The sequence below is a fragment of the Salmo salar genome, chromosome 07, assembly GCF_965601325.2.
Source record: "Salmo salar chromosome 07, fSalSal1, whole genome shotgun sequence".
Lineage (NCBI taxonomy): Eukaryota > Metazoa > Chordata > Actinopteri > Salmoniformes > Salmonidae > Salmo > Salmo salar.
Window position 1 is genome coordinate 1,053,599 of NC_138297.1, and position 17,359 is coordinate 1,070,957.

A 17,359-nucleotide genomic window follows, 5' to 3' on the forward strand; every position below is an offset into this window, starting at 1 on the left:
TTAAGCCTGTGTAAAAATTACACCAAAGAGTGGGCTGGGTCCACTGAAGTCACGGGCACTGTTAAAGCGCACTTTTCAAAAGGCTTCCCCGCCGATCCCCCCAAAAATCCAAATAAAGAGACGGATGATGAAATAGATAGTGAGGATCTTCAGTTGTTTGTAAAAAATAAGAGGTCATTGTCGAAAACCAGGGAGATGATGGGTTTTGGAAAAAAGAAAAAGTAGGATTTTTAAGGACTTGTTTGGCTCTGATTATACTTCTGCACACATTCATAATGATTACAGTCGCATCCCTAAATGGTAACAGTTTGAGAAACATGAGCAAATTTGAGCAGGTATTAGTGTCTGTTAAGGCAGACATGTTGTGTTTTCAAGAGACCAATTGGACAGACTCCAAAATGCAGGAGATTAAGAGTAAATGGTCAGATTTAATTTTTTGTAGTCATGGAGGGGATAAAACATGTGGTGTGGCTATTTTGATAAAAAATGATGTGGTGCAAAATGTAAAAGAAATATATGCTGACAATGATGGCAGACTTATTGTAATTGAATTTGAAGTTCAAAATGTAGTTTTTCGTTTAATTAATGTTTATGCTTCAAACATTGAATCTGAAAGGAGAGAAATGTTTCACAAATTAAAAACACTGTGCTCAGAAAACTGTATACTGATAGGAGATTTTAATGTGAGGTGTAGTAGAATGGATGCCTCTAGTTGTGCTAAATTCAGATATGACTCTTCTAGAAATGCATTATGGAAACTTATGAATGAGGAGAATCTAGTAGATATATGGAGGGCTGAAAATCCAAACAGAAGAGTATTCTCTAGAAGGCAGGTGGTTCTAAAGGAATTAAAACAAAGCAGAATTGATTTATGTCTAGCAAAACAAGAATTGGTGCAGAATGTTAAGAAGGTGGCATATACCTTTACAGCATATAGTGATCATGCAGTAATGTCATTTCAAATGGGTTTTGGTGTGGAGAGGAGAGGGGGAGGTGTCTGGTGTTTAAATGCCAGTCTGTTAAAGGAGGAAGGATATAGAAATGAAATTGTTGAATGTATTAATGATGAAATGTCTAATGTACTGTTAAAAGAGAATGTGTGTTTATGGTGGGAGGAAGTGAAAGTAAAAGTAAAAAATAGGAGTATTAGGTACGCAAAAAATCATAACCGTTTAGATAAGCAGAAAGAAATAATGCTTAGGAATAGGATGTTGCATGAACTTGAAAAGGCTGATACGGATCCAGACTATGATGTTGTGAATTATTTGAAAATCCATGCAGAGCTTGGTCGTTATGAAAAAAATAAATGTTTGGGTGCTATTGTTAGGAGCAGGGCACAGTACGCTTTGGAGGGAGAGAAATGTACATCCTTTTTTTTGGGTCTGGAAAAAAGAAAACAAACTAAGAGTTACATTGTAGAGTTGGAAGATGAAAGAGGTGTAAAGGTAAACGATTTTGTTGGGATCTTAGAGACAGTTGAAACCTTTTACAGAAATCTTTACAAAAAGAATGATGTAGATAAAGTGTGTGTTGTAAAAGTGTTGGATACAATTAGTGCCAAAGTATCGCAGGCAGATAGAATGATGTGTGATGAAGAGATTTCGATTATGGAAATCAAGGAAGCAATTGTTAGCACGCAAGGTAATAAAAGTCCGGGTTTGGATGGTTTAACAAATGAGTTCTATAAAGTCTTTGTAGATATTTTGGCACCCATTTTAGTGAGGGTGTTTCATTATATGGAAGAGAATAAGGAAATCCCTGAGTCTATGTCAACTGGAATGTTAACGATCTTATTCAAAAATAGGGGCAGTAGATTAAAGTTAGAAAATTATAGGCCTATTAGCCTTCTAAATTCGGATTATAAGATACTGACTAAAGTGTTAGCGAATAGGATGAAAAAGGTGATTGGGAGCATTATTGAATCAACACAAGCCTACGGCATACCTGGAAGAGATATTGCAGATGTAATTTGTACAATTAGGGATGTTGTTAATCAAATGAAAAATGAAGGTGGTATAGTTTTAAGTTTGGACTTTAACAAAGCTTTCGATAGAGTGGAGCACAGCTTTTTATTACAGACTTTGGAGAGGTTTGGGTTTGGGCCAAAGTTTGTATCTTGGATCAACCTGTTGTATAGTGGGGCTAAAAGTTGTGTTAAATGTAACGGAGTGTTAACAGATACTTTCCCTGTGGAGAGGTCAGTAAGGCAGGGCTGTCCTTTGTCAGCTCTGCTGTACAGTGTTTCTACAGAACCGTTAGCTACATTGATAAATAGTAATAAAGAAGTAAGGGGTGTTGGAATCCCAGGTGGTGGTGTCAGTGTTGTACATCAGTACGCTGATGACACTACTTGTACTGTGAAGGATATAGAAAGTATTGGAAGCATTATGGGGATCATAGATATATATGGCAAGGCATCGGGTGCTAAAGTTAATATAGAGAAGACTGAAATAATGTTTGTTGGGGATATCAATGTAAACGGGTGTGAGATTCCATTCAAGAGCGCAAAGGATTTTATTAAAGTGCTGGGAGTAAACATTGGTGTAAAGGAGAAAGAGGCAAAAGATATAACTTGGACTGGGATCCTTAATAAAGTCAAGCTAACGTTGAATTTCTGGAAAAATAGAAAACTAAAGTTACAAGGGAAAGTAATTGTTGCAAATGCTTTGGTATTATCCAAATTTGTGTATGTTTTGGGAGTCCTGGACATGCCGGAGTGGGTCCTAAATGAATTGAATAATGTGGTGTCAAATTTTATATGGGATGGTAAAGGAGTGAGAATATCTCAGAAAACATTGATTGCTGACTATGTGGATGGAGGTTTAAAACTTGTAGATTTAGATGTCAAAAGAAAAGCTATTAGGATAAAAACAGTAAAGAAATATTTGTATGACAGTGAAGATTATGGCTGGAAACACTTCTTTAGAGTCTACTTAGAGGAGAGTGGTGGTTGTGAGGATAATGGTTTATTGATGGGGCTTAAAAGGGCAATGTTTGAAAAGGTACCAGATTTTTATAAAGAGGTGCTAAATGCATGGGCAGAGTTGTTGCCTAATGTATATTATGAATGTGGACATATTGACCTGATTATGAATCAACCTATATTTCTGAATGAGAAAATCAAGAACAAAGAAAAAGTTTTGTATAATAAAGTATTTATGAGTGCAGGTCTACGGCAAATAAAAGATTATACATATGAGGTAATTCCAGGGTTTTTACCTGGGGAAGCTATTTTTGACATAATCAATGAATGGGATGAAGAGGTGGGAAGGGGAACAGTGAATAATATGTATGACAAGATAAAGAATAGTATACCAAGAGCATGGGTTGATTTAATAAATAGTGAAGTTGAAAGAGAAGATTTATTTGTATTTCCTAATTTGTTCATTGGTAGCAGTAAGAAGAAAGTACATTTATCTAGTATACCAGTGAAAAGATTGTATAGAATAATGGTAGGAAAAGTGTGTAGAAGGCCGGCTGCTGAGAAATTTTGGAAAGTAGTTTTTCCGGAATTGGATGAAAAAAAGATATGGGGAAATTTAAATGTAAAATATAATAGTAAGGAGTGTGAAAATAATGATTTCAAACTAAGACATAATAGAATATTTACAAAGGTGGTGCTAAAGAAAATTAATTGTGAGATAGAAAGGGAATGCGACGTATGTGGACGTTTCCCGGAAACTCTTATGCATTTGTTTATAGAATGTGAGGATTTAAAATATTTTTTTTGTAAAGTTAAGGAAATGTTATGTAGAAACTGGGGGGGAGATTTCGTGAAAAAGTATGCGTGGGAGGAACTTTTGTTATTTGGAGTGTCTGGTAAATGTGAGGGTGCTAATGTGTGTTTGTTGAATATGGTTTTGAGTTTTGTGAGGTATGCTATTTTTTGTAGGAGGAATTATGTTTCTTTTGACAGAAAGAGGGTTCAGGTGTGGAGTATCTTTATAGCACTGTTCAGTAAACACATAGATATGTTGTTTAATTATGGGATGGAACATTTTGATGAGTCTTTTGTTGAAGGGAGTGGGTTAATTTCACGAGAGGAGAGTGGAGGTATCACTTATAATTTTTGAAAGCACTGTTTTGATATTTTCTTTGTTGATAATTTGATAGGGGGTGAATTGTTCACCTGCCTCTGTTAGTCTAGTGTCTTCTGTATTGTTCTCTGTGGATTGTACTGTAAACAGTAGATTGTACTGTAAATATTGTAAACAAACATTTTTGATAATAAAAAAAAAAAAAAAAAAAAAAAAAATCACGTTTGCTTCACACGCGAAAGGTCCCTGGTTCGAAACCGGGCGGAAACAACACTCATTGACACATTGTGATTTACCGTAGTGGTAACAGAAAATTTCATGAATTCTTTATTTTGGAAATTCGAATACGTGCCCTGAATATCTGTAAAATTCGGTTTACTTCTTGCAGGAAAATCAAGCAGAAGTTTCTGTAGTGTAGTGGTTATCACGTTCGCTTTACACGCGAAAGGTCCTCGGTTCGAAACCGGGCGGAAACAGTGCTCTTTGACACCTGCAGTAGGTACAGTACTTTTAAAAGAGAATAGTTATTTTCATAAATGCCTAAATTTGGAAATTTCAACACGTGCCATGAATATCTGTAAAATTCAGTTTACTCCTTGCAGCTGAATGTAGCAGCAGTGTCTGTAGTGTAGTGGTTATCACGTTCGCTTTACACGTGAAAGGTCCTCAGTTTGAAACCGGGAGGAAACAGTGCTCTTTGACATGTGCAGTAGGTACTGTACTATTAACAGAGAATAGTTATTTTCATAAATGCCTAATTTTGGAAATTTGAACACGTGCCATGAATATCTGTAAAATTCGGTTTACTCCTTGCAGATAATTGTTGAAGCAGTTTCTGTAGTGTAGCGGTTATCACGTTTGCTTAACACGCGAAAGGTCCTCGGTTTGAAACCGGGCGGAAACAGAGCTCTTTGACACGTGCAGTAGGTACTGTACTTTCAACAAAGAATTGTTATTTTCATGAATTCTGTATTTTGGAAATTCGAATACGTGCCATGAATATCTGTAAAATTCGATTTACTCCTCGCAGCTAATTGTAGCAGTAGTTTCTGTGGTCTAGTGGTTATCACGTTTGCTTCACACGCGAAAGGTCCCTGGTTCGAAACCGGGCGGAAACAACGCTCATTGACACATTCTGAAGTACCATAGTGGTAACAGAAAATTTCATGAATTCTTTATTTTGGAAATTCGAATACGTGCCATGAATATTTTTAAAATTCGGTTTACTCCTTGCAGAAAAATCAAGCAGCAGTTTCTGTAGTGTAGTCGTTATCACGTTAGCTTTACACGTGAAAGGTCCTCAGTTTGAAACTGGGAGGAAACAGTGCTCTTTGACACGTGCAGTAGGTACTGTACTATTAACAGAGAATAGTTATTTTCATAAATGCCTACTTTTGGAAATTTGAACACGTGCCATGAATATCTGTAAAATTCGGTTTACTTCTTGCAGGAAAATCAAGCAGCAGTTTCTGTAGTGTAGTGGTTATCGCGTTCGCTTTACACGCGAAAGGTCCTCGGTTCGAAACCGGGCGGAAACAGTACTCTTTGACAAGTGCAGTAGGTACTGTACTTTCAACAAAGAATTGTTATTTTCATGAATTCTGTATTTTGGAAATTCGAATACGTGCCATGAATATTTTTAAAATTCGGTTTACTCCTTGCAGCTAATTGTAGCAGTAGTTTCTGTGGTGTAGTGGTTATCACGTTTGCTTCACACGCGAAAGGTCCCTGGTTCGAAACCGGGCGGAAACAACACTCATTGACACATTCTGAAGTACCATAGTGGTAACAGAAAATTTCATGAATTCTTTATTTTGGAAATTCGAATACGTGCCATGAATATTTTTAAAATTCGGTTTACTCCTTGCAGGAAAATCAAGCAGCAGTTTCTGTAGTGTAGTGGCTATCGCGTTCGCTTTACACGCAAAAGGTCCTCGGTTCGAAACCGGGCGGAAACAGTGCTCTTTGACACGTGCAGTAGGTACTCTACTATTAACAGAGAATAGTTATTTTCATAAATGCCTAATTTTGGAAATTTGAACACGTGCCATGAATATCTGTAAAATTCGGTTTACTCCTTGCAGATAATTGTTGCAGAAGTTTCTGTAGTGTAGTGGTTATCACGTTCGCTTAACACGCGAAAGGTCCTCGGTTCAAAACCGGGCGGAAACAGCGCTCTTTGACACATGCAGTAGGTCCTGTACTTTCAACAAAGAATTGTTATTTTCATGAATTCTGTATTTTGGAAATTCGAATACGTGCCATGAATATCTGTAAAATTTTGTTTACTCCTCGCTGCGAAATGTAGCAGCAGTTTCTGTAGTGTAGTGGTTATCACGTTTGCTTCACACGCGAAAGATCCCTGGTTCGAAACCGGGCGGAAACAACGCTCATTGACATGTTCTGATTTACCGTAGTGGTAACAGAAAATTTCATGAATTCTTTATTTTGGAAATTCGAATACGTGCCCTGAATATCTGTAAAATTCGGTTTACTTGTTGCAGGAAAATCAAGCAGTAGTTTCTGTGGTCTAGTGGTTATCACGTTTGCTTCACACGCGAAAGGTCCCTGGTTCGAAACCGGGCGGAAACAAAACTCATTGACACATTCTGAAGTACCATAGTGGTAACAGAAAATTTCATGAATTCTTTATTTTGGAAATTCGAATACGTGCCATGAATATTTTTAAAATTCGGTTTACTTCTTGCAGGAAAATCAAGCAGAAGTTTCTGTAGTGTAGTGGTTATCACGTTCGCTTTACACGCGAAAGGTCCTCGGGCGGAAACAGTGCTCTTTGACACCTGCAGTAGGTACAGTACTTTTAAAAGAGAATAGTTATTTTCATAAATGCCTAAATTTGGAAATTTCAACACGTGCCATGAATATCTGTAAAATTCGGTTTACTCCTTGCAGCTAAATGTAGCAGCAGTTTCTGTAGTGTAGTGGTTATCACGTTAGCTTTACACGTGAAAAGTCCTCAGTTTGAAACCAGGAGGAAACACTGCTCTTTGACATGTGCAGTAGGTACTGTACTATTAACAGAGAATAGTTATTTTCATAAATGCCTACTTTTGGAAATTCGAATACGTGCCCTGAATATCTGTAAAATTCGGTTTACTTCTTGCAGGAAAATCAAGCAGAAGTTTCTGTAGTGTAGTGGTTATCACGTTCGCTTTACACGCGAAAGGTCCTCGGTTCGAAACCGGGCGGAAACAGTGCTCTTTGACACCTGCAGTAGGTACAGAACTTTTAAAAGAGAATAGTTATTTTCATAAATGCCTAAATTTGGAAATTTCAACACGTGCCATGAATATCTGTAAAATTCGGTTTACTCCTTGCAGCTGAATGTAGCAGCAGTGTCTGTAGTGTAGTGGTTATCACCTTCGCTTTACACGTGAAAGGTCCTCAGTTTGAAACTGGGAGGAAACAGTGCTCTTTGACACGTGCAGTAGGTACTGTACTATTAACAGAGAATAGTTATTTTCATAAATGCCTACTTTTGGAAATTTGAACACGTGCCATGAATATCTGTAAAATTCGGTTTACTTCTTGCAGGAAAATCAAGCAGCAGTTTCTGTAGTGTAGTGGTTATCGCGTTCGCTTTACACGCGAAAGGTCCTCGGTTCGAAACCGGGCGGAAACAGTACTCTTTGACAAGTGCAGTAGGTACTGTACTTTCAACAAAGAATTGTTATTTTCATGAATTCTGTATTTTGGAAATTCGAATACGTGCCATGAATATTTTTAAAATTCGGTTTACTCCTTGCAGCTAATTGTAGCAGTAGTTTCTGTGGTGTAGTGGTTATCACGTTTGCTTCACACGCGAAAGGTCCCTGGTTCGAAACCGGGCGGAAACAACACTCATTGACACATTCTGAAGTACCATAGTGGTAACAGAAAATTTCATGAATTCTTTATTTTGGAAATTCGAATACGTGCCATGAATATTTTTAAAATTCGGTTTACTCCTTGCAGGAAAATCAAGCAGCAGTTTCTGTAGTGTAGTGGCTATCGCGTTCGCTTTACACGCAAAAGGTCCTCGGTTCGAAACCGGGCGGAAACAGTGCTCTTTGACACGTGCAGTAGGTACTCTACTATTAACAGAGAATAGTTATTTTCATAAATGCCTAATTTTGGAAATTTGAACACGTGCCATGAATATCTGTAAAATTCGGTTTACTCCTTGCAGATAATTGTTGCAGAAGTTTCTGTAGTGTAGTGGTTATCACGTTCGCTTCACACGCCCCTTTTTGGAGTTTCAGGAAGTGGAAGAGAAGCAGGTGTCTGAGTGCTTGAGAGAGAATATCGTTTTTTTTGGAGGTCTAGTTGACTTATAAGTTTGAAAGTTTGTGAGTGACTGTAGTGAAGTTTCTGTGAAACGTTTTTGCTATTGTCCCCCATCAGCGTGAGCTGTTTGGGGGATATTGCTTAAAATAACCGGACGGACAACATGGCTTCGACATCAAGAATACAAACGACGACGAGAAAGGACAACAGTGAAATCAGAATGTTAAACGAAGAACTGAAAAAAAGAACATATGAGAAGGAACTGACGGTGAACGTGGAAATAAGTGGAGAAGGGAAAATAACAACGATGGAATTGCTGAGAGGAATAAAGGAAGTTTGCGGAACAATACTGGGATGTCGAATGAAAGACGGGAATAAGTATGAAGTAACAATGTCTCATGTAAATGGAAAAGAAAGACTAATAGACGGGCTAAAGATAAAGAACTGTCAAATCATGGCTAAAGAACTAGGGAACGATGAGCTGGTGGTGTCCTTTTTGAACTTGCCCGCATACATTACGGATGAGGAGATAGAAGAGAAACTAAAAGGCTGGAAGGTGAAGGCGACCACGCCAATCAAGAGGAGGATGTGGCCAGGAACGGACATTGTAGATGGGACAAGATTTTGCAAGGTAAAGTTTACAGACAATGTGCAATCCTTGCCATATTCTACTAAATTTAACACTGTCGAGGGATTTGAATATTTTCGTGTAATCCACGACAATCAAGTGAAGGTATGTAGATTATGTATTCAGCCGGGGCACATACTTAAGGAATGTCCGGAATTCACATGCCACAAATGTAGTGAACAAGGGCATTATGCCAGAGAATGTCGGAACATAGGAAATGTGTGCAAAATGTGTGACAGACCTAAAGTTAGATGTAGCTGTAATAAGGGAGAAAATCACTTACTTTTGCAAACAATGGACCTCACGTCTGAGGAAGAGGGGAGTGTGCCTATGGAGAGGGAGGATGAGAGTGACATGGAGAGTGTGACTCCAGAGACAGTGGCAGATAAGCTTGAAGAGCCTGTAATGTCTCCTGGCAAAGCACGAGACGCCGTTTTAGTCTCTGCTGCTGACAAGGTGGAACAGCAGCACATGATGGGTGAAAGACATACACAGGTAGAGATGGTGCAAGGTGCTTCTCAGGTGCCTGAGCCAGCTTTAAGCCTGTGTAAAAATTACACCAAAGAGTGGGCTGGGTCCACTGAAGTCACGGGCACTGTTAAAGCGCACTTTTCAAAAGGCTTCCCCGCCGATCCCCCCAAAAATCCAAATAAAGAGACGGATGATGAAATAGATAGTGAGGATCTTCAGTTGTTTGTAAAAAATAAGAGGTCATTGTCGAAAACCAGGGAGATGATGGGTTTTGGAAAAAAGAAAAAGTAGGATTTTTAAGGACTTGTTTGGCTCTGATTATACTTCTGCACACATTCATAATGATTACAGTCGCATCCCTAAATGGTAACAGTTTGAGAAACATGAGCAAATTTGAGCAGGTATTAGTGTCTGTTAAGGCAGACATGTTGTGTTTTCAAGAGACCAATTGGACAGACTCCAAAATGCAGGAGATTAAGAGTAAATGGTCAGATTTAATTTTTTGTAGTCATGGAGGGGATAAAACATGTGGTGTGGCAATTTTGATAAAAAATGATGTGGTGCAAAATGTAAAAGAAATATATGCTGACAATGATGGCAGACTTATTGTAATTGAATTTGAAGTTCAAAATGTAGTTTTTCGTTTAATTAATGTTTATGCTTCAAACATTGAATCTGAAAGGAGAGAAATGTTTCACAAATTAAAAACACTGTGCTCAGAAAACTGTATACTGATAGGAGATTTTAATGTGAGGTGTAGTAGAATGGATGCCTCTAGTTGTGCTAAATTCAGATATGACTCTTCTAGAAATGCATTATGGAAACTTATGAATGAGGAGAATCTAGTAGATATATGGAGGGCTGAAAATCCAAACAGAAGAGTATTCTCTAGAAGGCAGGTGGTTCTAAAGGAATTAAAACAAAGCAGAATTGATTTATGTCTAGCAAAACAAGAATTGGTGCAGAATGTTAAGAAGGTGTCATATACCTTTACAGCATATAGTGATCATGCAGTAATGTCATTTCAAATGGGTTTTGGTGTGGAGAGGAGAGGGGGAGGTGTCTGGTGTTTAAATGCCAGTCTGTTAAAGGAGGAAGGATATAGAAATGAAATTGTTGAATGTATTAATGATGAAATGTCTAATGTACTGTTAAAAGAGAATGTGTGTTTATGGTGGGAGGAAGTGAAAGTAAAAGTAAAAAATAGGAGTATTAGGTACGCAAAAAATCATAACCGTTTAGATAAGCAGAAAGAAATAATGCTTAGGAATAGGATGTTGCATGAACTTGAAAAGGCTGATACGGATCCAGACTATGATGTTGTGAATTATTTGAAAATCCATGCAGAGCTGGGTCGTTATGAAAAAAATAAATGTTTGGGTGCTATTGTTAGGAGCAGGGCACAGTACGCTTTGGAGGGAGAGAAATGTACATCCTTTTTTTGGGGTCTGGAAAAAAGAAAACAAACTAAGAGTTACATTGTAGAGTTGGAAGATGAAAGAGGTGTAAAGGTAAACGATTTTGTTGGGATCTTAGAGACAGTTGAAACCTTTTACAGAAATCTTTACAAAAAGAATGATGTAGATAAAGTGTGTGTTGTAAAAGTGTTGGATACAATTAGTGCCAAAGTATCGCAGGCAGATAGAATGATGTGTGATGAAGAGATTTCGATTATGGAAATCAAGGAAGCAATTGTTAGCACGCAAGGTAATAAAAGTCCGGGTTTGGATGGTTTAACAAATGAGTTCTATAAAGTCTTTGTAGATATTTTGGCACCCATTTTAGTGAGGGTGTTTCATTATATGGAAGAGAATAAGGAAATCCCTGAGTCTATGTCAACTGGAATGTTAACGATCTTATTCAAAAATAGGGGCAGTAGATTAAAGTTAGAAAATTATAGGCCTATTAGCCTTCTAAATTCGGATTATAAGATACTGACTAAAGTGTTAGCGAATAGGATGAAAAAGGTGATTGGGAGTATTATTGAATCAACACAAGCCTACGGCATACCTGGAAGAGATATTGCAGATGTCATTTGTACAATTAGGGATGTTGTTAATCAAATGAAAAATGAAGGTGGTATAGTTTTAAGTTTGGACTTTAACAAAGCTTTCGATAGAGTGGAGCACAGCTTTTTATTACAGACTTTGGAGAGGTTTGGGTTTGGGCCAAAGTTTGTATCTTGGATCAACCTGTTGTATAGTGGGGCTAAAAGTTGTGTTAAATGTAACGGAGTGTTAACAGATACTTTCCCTGTGGAGAGGTCAGTAAGGCAGGGCTGTCCTTTGTCAGCTCTGCTGTACAGTGTTTCTACAGAACCGTTAGCTACATTGATAAATAGTAATAAAGAAGTAAGGGGTGTTGGAATCCCAGGTGGTGGTGTCAGTGTTGTACATCAGTACGCTGATGACACTACTTGTACTGTGAAGGATATAGAAAGTATTGGAAGCATTATGGGGATCATAGATATATATGGCAAGGCATCGGGTGCTAAAGTTAATATAGAGAAGACTGAAATAATGTTTGTTGGGGATATCAATGTAAACGGGTGTGAGATTCCATTCAAGAGCGCAAAGGATTTTATTAAAGTGCTGGGAGTAAACATTGGTGTAAAGGAGAAAGAGGCAAAAGATATAACTTGGACTGGGATCCTTAATAAAGTCAAGCTAACGTTGAATTTCTGGAAAAATAGAAAACTAAAGTTACAAGGGAAAGTAATTGTTGCAAATGCTTTGGTATTATCCAAATTTGTGTATGTTTTGGGAGTCCTGGACATGCCGGAGTGGGTCCTAAATGAATTGAATAATGTGGTGTCAAATTTTATATGGGATGGTAAAGGAGTGAGAATATCTCAGAAAACATTGATTGCTGACTATGTGGATGGAGGTTTAAAACTTGTAGATTTAGGTGTCAAAAGAAAAGCTATTAGGATAAAAACAGTAAAGAAATATTTGTATGACAGTGAAGATTATGGCTGGAAACACTTCTTTAGAGTCTACTTAGAGGAGAGTGTTGCTTGTGAGGATAATGGTTTATTGATGGGGCTTAAAAGGGCAATGTTTGAAAAGGTACCAGATTTTTATAAAGAGGTGCTAAATGCATGGGCAGAGTTGTTGCCTAATGTATATTATGAATGTGGACATATTGACCTGATTATGAATCAACCTATATTTCTGAATGAGAAAATCAAGAACAAAGAAAAAGTTTTGTATAATAAAGTATTTATGAGTGCAGGTCTACGGCAAATAAAAGATTATACATATGAGGTAATTCCAGGGTTTTTACCTGGGGAAGCTATTTTTGACATAATCAATGAATGGGATGAAGAGGTGGGAAGGGGAACAGTGAATAATATGTATGACAAGATAAAGAATAGTATACCAAGAGCATGGGTTGATTTAATAAATAGTGAAGTTGAAAGAGAAGATTTATTTGTATTTCCTAATTTGTTCATTGGTAGCAGTAAGAAGAAAGTACATTTATCTAGTATACCAGTGAAAAGATTGTATAGAATAATGGTAGGAAAAGTGTGTAGAAGGCCGGCTGCTGAGAAATTTTGGAAAGTAGTTTTTCCGGAATTGGATGAAAAAAAGATATGGGGAAATTTAAATGTAAAATATAATAGTAAGGAGTGTGAAAATAATGATTTCAAACTAAGACATAATAGAATATTTACAAAGGTGGTGCTAAAGAAAATTAATTGTGAGATAGAAAGGGAATGCGACGTATGTGGACGTTTCCCGGAAACTCTTATGCATTTGTTTATAGAATGTGAGGATTTAAAATATTTTTTTTGTAAAGTTAAGGAAATGTTATGTAGAAACTAAAATTCGTAAAATTCGGTTTACTCCTTGCAGATAACTCTTGAAGCAGTTTCTGTAGTGTAGTGGTCATCACGTTCGCTTAACACGCGAAAGGTCTTCGGTTTGAAACCGGGAGGAAACAGAGCTCTTTGACATGTGCAGTAGGTACTGTACTATTAACAGAGAATAGTTATTTTCATAAATGCATTATTTTGGAAATTCGAATACGAGCCATGAATATCTTATATTTATATTTCCCTCAATAACTTTAAACATCAGCTATCTGAGCAGCTAACCGATCGCTGCAGCTGTACATAGGCCATCTGTAAATAGCCCACCCAATCTACCTACCTCATCCCCATATTGTTTTTATTTACTTTCTGCTCTTTTGCACACCAGTATTTGTACTTGCACATCATCATCTGCTCATCTGTCACTCCAGTGTTAATTTGCTAAATTGTAATTACCTCACTACTATGGCCTATTTATTACCTTACCTCCTCATGCCATTTGCACACACTGAATATAGACTTTCTTTTTTTCTATTGTGTTATTGACTGTACGCTTGTTTATTCCATTTGTAACTCTATGTTGTTGTTTGTGTCGAACTGCTTTGCTTTATCTTGGCCAGGTTGCAGTTCTCAATGAGAACTTGTTCTCCACTTGCTTACCTGGTTAAATAAAGGTGAAATAAAATGAAATAAGATACATTTTTAGTCTTTCCCAGAACGGGGATGTAGCTCAGTGGTAGAGCGAATGCTTTGCATGTATGAGGTCCTGGGTTCAATCCCCAGCATCTCCGTTTGAAATTACTGCATTGACCAAACTCCTACTTTACAGAATGTTGTAATTCTAAGCAGGAAACAGAGACGTGCTAAATAATTTGGTTTTGTAATCTGAAGAACATTCCTTCAATCCCTGTTCGTACAATTATAGAACAGAAGTGGCATGATTGCCATCTTTTATGGCGTCATTTTCAAAAACTGAAGTTTATGGGTTTGATCCCAGTCTGTACCTGGTTTAAGAATTGCTGCTATCATTTCCTTGTAGTTTCAATGGAGTGGTGTATATAAAAAGTACATTGTATTGATATTGCATTTTATCTGCAAATGAAATGGGATGGAAGCTCAGTGGGGGAGTGCATGCAAAATATGGATGAGGTCCTCGGTTCAATCCCAAGATTCTCCACTGAGTTTATTTGTGTGCCAAATTCACATTTACACAACTACTACTTTCCTGAATGTTGATATATAATTCAGAACGTAGAGTGGCATGGTGGCTAAGTGGTAAGGCGTTGGTCTTGTAAACCGAAGATCATGGGTTCAAATCCCTTCTGTGCCTTTATGAAAGACATCTGATATCATGGACCTGTGTATTAATTGGAGGACTTTGCAGAAAATCAAGTTGTATCAATATTGCAACTCAGCTATTATAGTAAGGGGATGAATCTCTATGCTAGAGCCAGTATTTTATATGAATGCGGTCCAACGTTAATCCCCAACTTCTCTGTTGAGTGTAATTAGTTGTTAAATTAGCTTTTGCACAACTCCCACTTTCCAGAATGTTGACATTCTAAGAAGGAAATAGATATGCTAAATCATCTGTTTCTGTAAACTGAAGCACATGGGTTCATCCTTGTTCGACGATTATGGAAGATAGCTGATATTATGGAAATGTACTTTCATTAGAACAGTGTAAAGAAAAGGTCAATTGTATTGATATGACCACTGCGACCTGTATGCTCTAGTCGGCAGGCCCTCGCTACCTATTCGTCACCAGACCCACTGGCTCCAGGTCATCTATAAGTCTATGCTAGGTAAAGCTCCGCCTTATCTCAACTCACTGGTCACGATAAAAACACCCACCCGTAGCACTCGCTCCAGCAGATATATCTCACTGGTCATCCCCAAAGCCAACACCTCCTTTGGCTGCCTTTCCTTCCAGTTCTCTGCTGCCAATGACTGGAACGAATTGAAAAAATCGCTGAACCTGGACACTTATATTTCCCTCACTAACTTTAAACATCAGCTATCTGAGCAGCTAACCGATCGCTGCAGCTGTACATAGGCCATCTGTAAATAGCCCACCCAATCTACCTACCTCATCCCCATATTGTTTTTATTTACTTTCTGCTCTTTTGCACACCAGTATTTGTACTTGCACATCATCATCTGCTCATCTGTCACTCCAGTGTTAATTTGCTAAATTGTAATTACCTCACTACCATGGCCTATTTATTACCTTACCTCCTCATGCCATTTGCACACACTGAATATAGACTTTCTTTTTTTCTATTGTGTTATTGACTGTACGCTTGTTTATTCCATTTGTAACTCTATGTTGTTGTTTGTGTCGCACTGCTTTGCTTTATCTTGGCCAGGTTGCAGTTCTCAATGAGAACTTGTTCTCCACCAGCTTACCTGGTTAAATAAAGGTGAAATAAAATAAAATAAGAAACATTTTTTATCTCTCCTAGAACGGGGATGTAGCTCAGTGGTAGAGCGCATGCTTTGCATGTATGAGGTCCTGGGTTCAATCCCCAGCTTCTCCATTTAAAATTATTGCATTGACCCAACTCCTACTTTCCAGAATGTTGAAATTCTAAGCAGGAAACAGAGATGTGCTAAATAATTTGGTTTTGTAATCTGAAGAACATTCCTTCAATCCCTGTTCGTACAATTATAGAACAGAAGTGGCATGATTGCCATCTTTTATGGCGTCATTTTCAAAAACTGAAGTTTATGAGTTCGATCCCATTCTGTACCTGGTTTAAGAATTGCTGCTATCATTTCCTTGTAGTTTCAATGGAGTGGTGTATATAAAATGTACATTGTATTGATATTGCATTTTATCTGCAAATGAAATGGGATGGAAGCTCAGAGGGGGAGTGCATGCAAAATATGTATGAGGTCCTCGGTTCAATCCCAAGATTCTCCACTGAGTTTATTTGTGTGCCAAATTCACATTTACACTACTACTTTCCTGAATGTTGATATATAGTTCAGAGTGTACAGTGGCATAGTGGCCAAGTGGTAAGGTGTTGGTCTTGTAAACTGAACATCATGGGTTCAAATCCCTTCTGTCCCTTTATGAATGACATCTGATATCATGGACCTGTGCTTTAATTGGAGGACTTTGCAGAAAATCAAGTTGTATCATTATGGCAACTCAGCTATTATAGTAAGGGGATGAATCTCTATGGTAGAGCCAGTACATTACATGAATGCGGTCCAACGTTAATCCCCAACTTCTCTGTTGAGTGTAATTAGTTGTTAAATTAGCTTTTGCACAACTCCCACTTTCCAGAATGTTGACATTCTAAGAAGGAAATAGATATGCTAAATCATCTGTTTCTGTAAACTGAAGCACATGGGTTCAATCCTTGTTTGACGTTTATGGAAGATAGCTGATATTATGGAAATGTACTTTCATTAGAACAGTGTAAAGAAAAGGTAAATTGTATTGATATGACCACTGCGACCTGTATGCTCTAGTCGGCTGGCCCTCGCTACCTATTCGTCACCAGACCCACTGGCTCCAGGTCATCTATAAGTCTATGCTAGGTAAAGCTCCGCCTTATCTCAACTCACTGGTCACGATAAAAACACCCACCCGTAGCACGCGCTCCAGCAGATATATCTCACTGGTCATCCCCAAAGCCAACACCTCCTTTGGCTGCCTTTCCTTCCAGTTCTCTGATGCCAATGACTGGAACGAATTGCAAAAATCGCTGAACCTGGACACTTATATTTCCCTCACTAACTTTAAACATCAGCTATCTGAGCAGCTAACCGATCGCTGCAGCTGTACATAGGCCATCTGTAAATAGCCCACCCAATCTACCTACCTCATCCCCATATTGTTTTTATTTACTTTCTGCTCTTTTGCACACCAGTATTTGTACTTGCACATCATCAACCGGTCATCTATCACTCCAGTGTTAATTTGCTAAATTGTAATTACCTCACTACCATGGCCTATTTATTACCTTACCTCCTCATGCCATTTGCACACACTGAATATAGACTTTCTTGCTTTCTATTGTGTTATTGACTGTATGCTTGTTTATTCCATTTGTAACTCTATGTTGTTGTTTGTGTCGCACTGCTTTGCTTTATCTTGGCCAGGTTGCA

At 37.9% G+C, this 17,359-nt stretch overlaps 11 non-coding genes across 11 annotated transcripts; all 11 read left to right on the forward strand.

Moving 5' to 3' along the window:
• The first annotated feature begins 4,440 nt into the window (after positions 1-4,440).
• On the forward strand, positions 4,441-4,513 carry trnav-uac (transfer RNA valine (anticodon UAC)). The gene has a single exon. It is a non-coding gene; the product is annotated as a tRNA-Val (tRNA).
• A 989-nt stretch (positions 4,514-5,502) lies between these two features.
• Positions 5,503-5,575, forward strand: trnav-uac (transfer RNA valine (anticodon UAC)). Its single transcript has one exon. It is a non-coding gene; the product is annotated as a tRNA-Val (tRNA).
• Positions 5,576-5,716: 141 nt separating this feature from the next.
• On the forward strand, positions 5,717-5,789 carry trnav-cac (transfer RNA valine (anticodon CAC)). Its single transcript has one exon. It is a non-coding gene; the product is annotated as a tRNA-Val (tRNA).
• A 347-nt stretch (positions 5,790-6,136) lies between these two features.
• trnav-aac (transfer RNA valine (anticodon AAC)) lies at positions 6,137-6,209 on the forward strand. Its single transcript has one exon. It is a non-coding gene; the product is annotated as a tRNA-Val (tRNA).
• A 141-nt stretch (positions 6,210-6,350) lies between these two features.
• On the forward strand, positions 6,351-6,423 carry trnav-cac (transfer RNA valine (anticodon CAC)). The gene has a single exon. It is a non-coding gene; the product is annotated as a tRNA-Val (tRNA).
• Positions 6,424-7,179: 756 nt separating this feature from the next.
• On the forward strand, positions 7,180-7,252 carry trnav-uac (transfer RNA valine (anticodon UAC)). Its single transcript has one exon. It is a non-coding gene; the product is annotated as a tRNA-Val (tRNA).
• A 355-nt stretch (positions 7,253-7,607) lies between these two features.
• Positions 7,608-7,680, forward strand: trnav-uac (transfer RNA valine (anticodon UAC)). The gene has a single exon. It is a non-coding gene; the product is annotated as a tRNA-Val (tRNA).
• Positions 7,681-7,821: 141 nt separating this feature from the next.
• On the forward strand, positions 7,822-7,894 carry trnav-cac (transfer RNA valine (anticodon CAC)). The gene has a single exon. It is a non-coding gene; the product is annotated as a tRNA-Val (tRNA).
• A 6,062-nt stretch (positions 7,895-13,956) lies between these two features.
• Positions 13,957-14,028, forward strand: trnaa-ugc (transfer RNA alanine (anticodon UGC)). Its single transcript has one exon. It is a non-coding gene; the product is annotated as a tRNA-Ala (tRNA).
• Positions 14,029-14,495: 467 nt separating this feature from the next.
• On the forward strand, positions 14,496-14,567 carry trnat-ugu (transfer RNA threonine (anticodon UGU)). Its single transcript has one exon. It is a non-coding gene; the product is annotated as a tRNA-Thr (tRNA).
• A 1,138-nt stretch (positions 14,568-15,705) lies between these two features.
• On the forward strand, positions 15,706-15,777 carry trnaa-ugc (transfer RNA alanine (anticodon UGC)). The gene has a single exon. It is a non-coding gene; the product is annotated as a tRNA-Ala (tRNA).
• Positions 15,778-17,359: the final 1,582 nt, after the last annotated feature.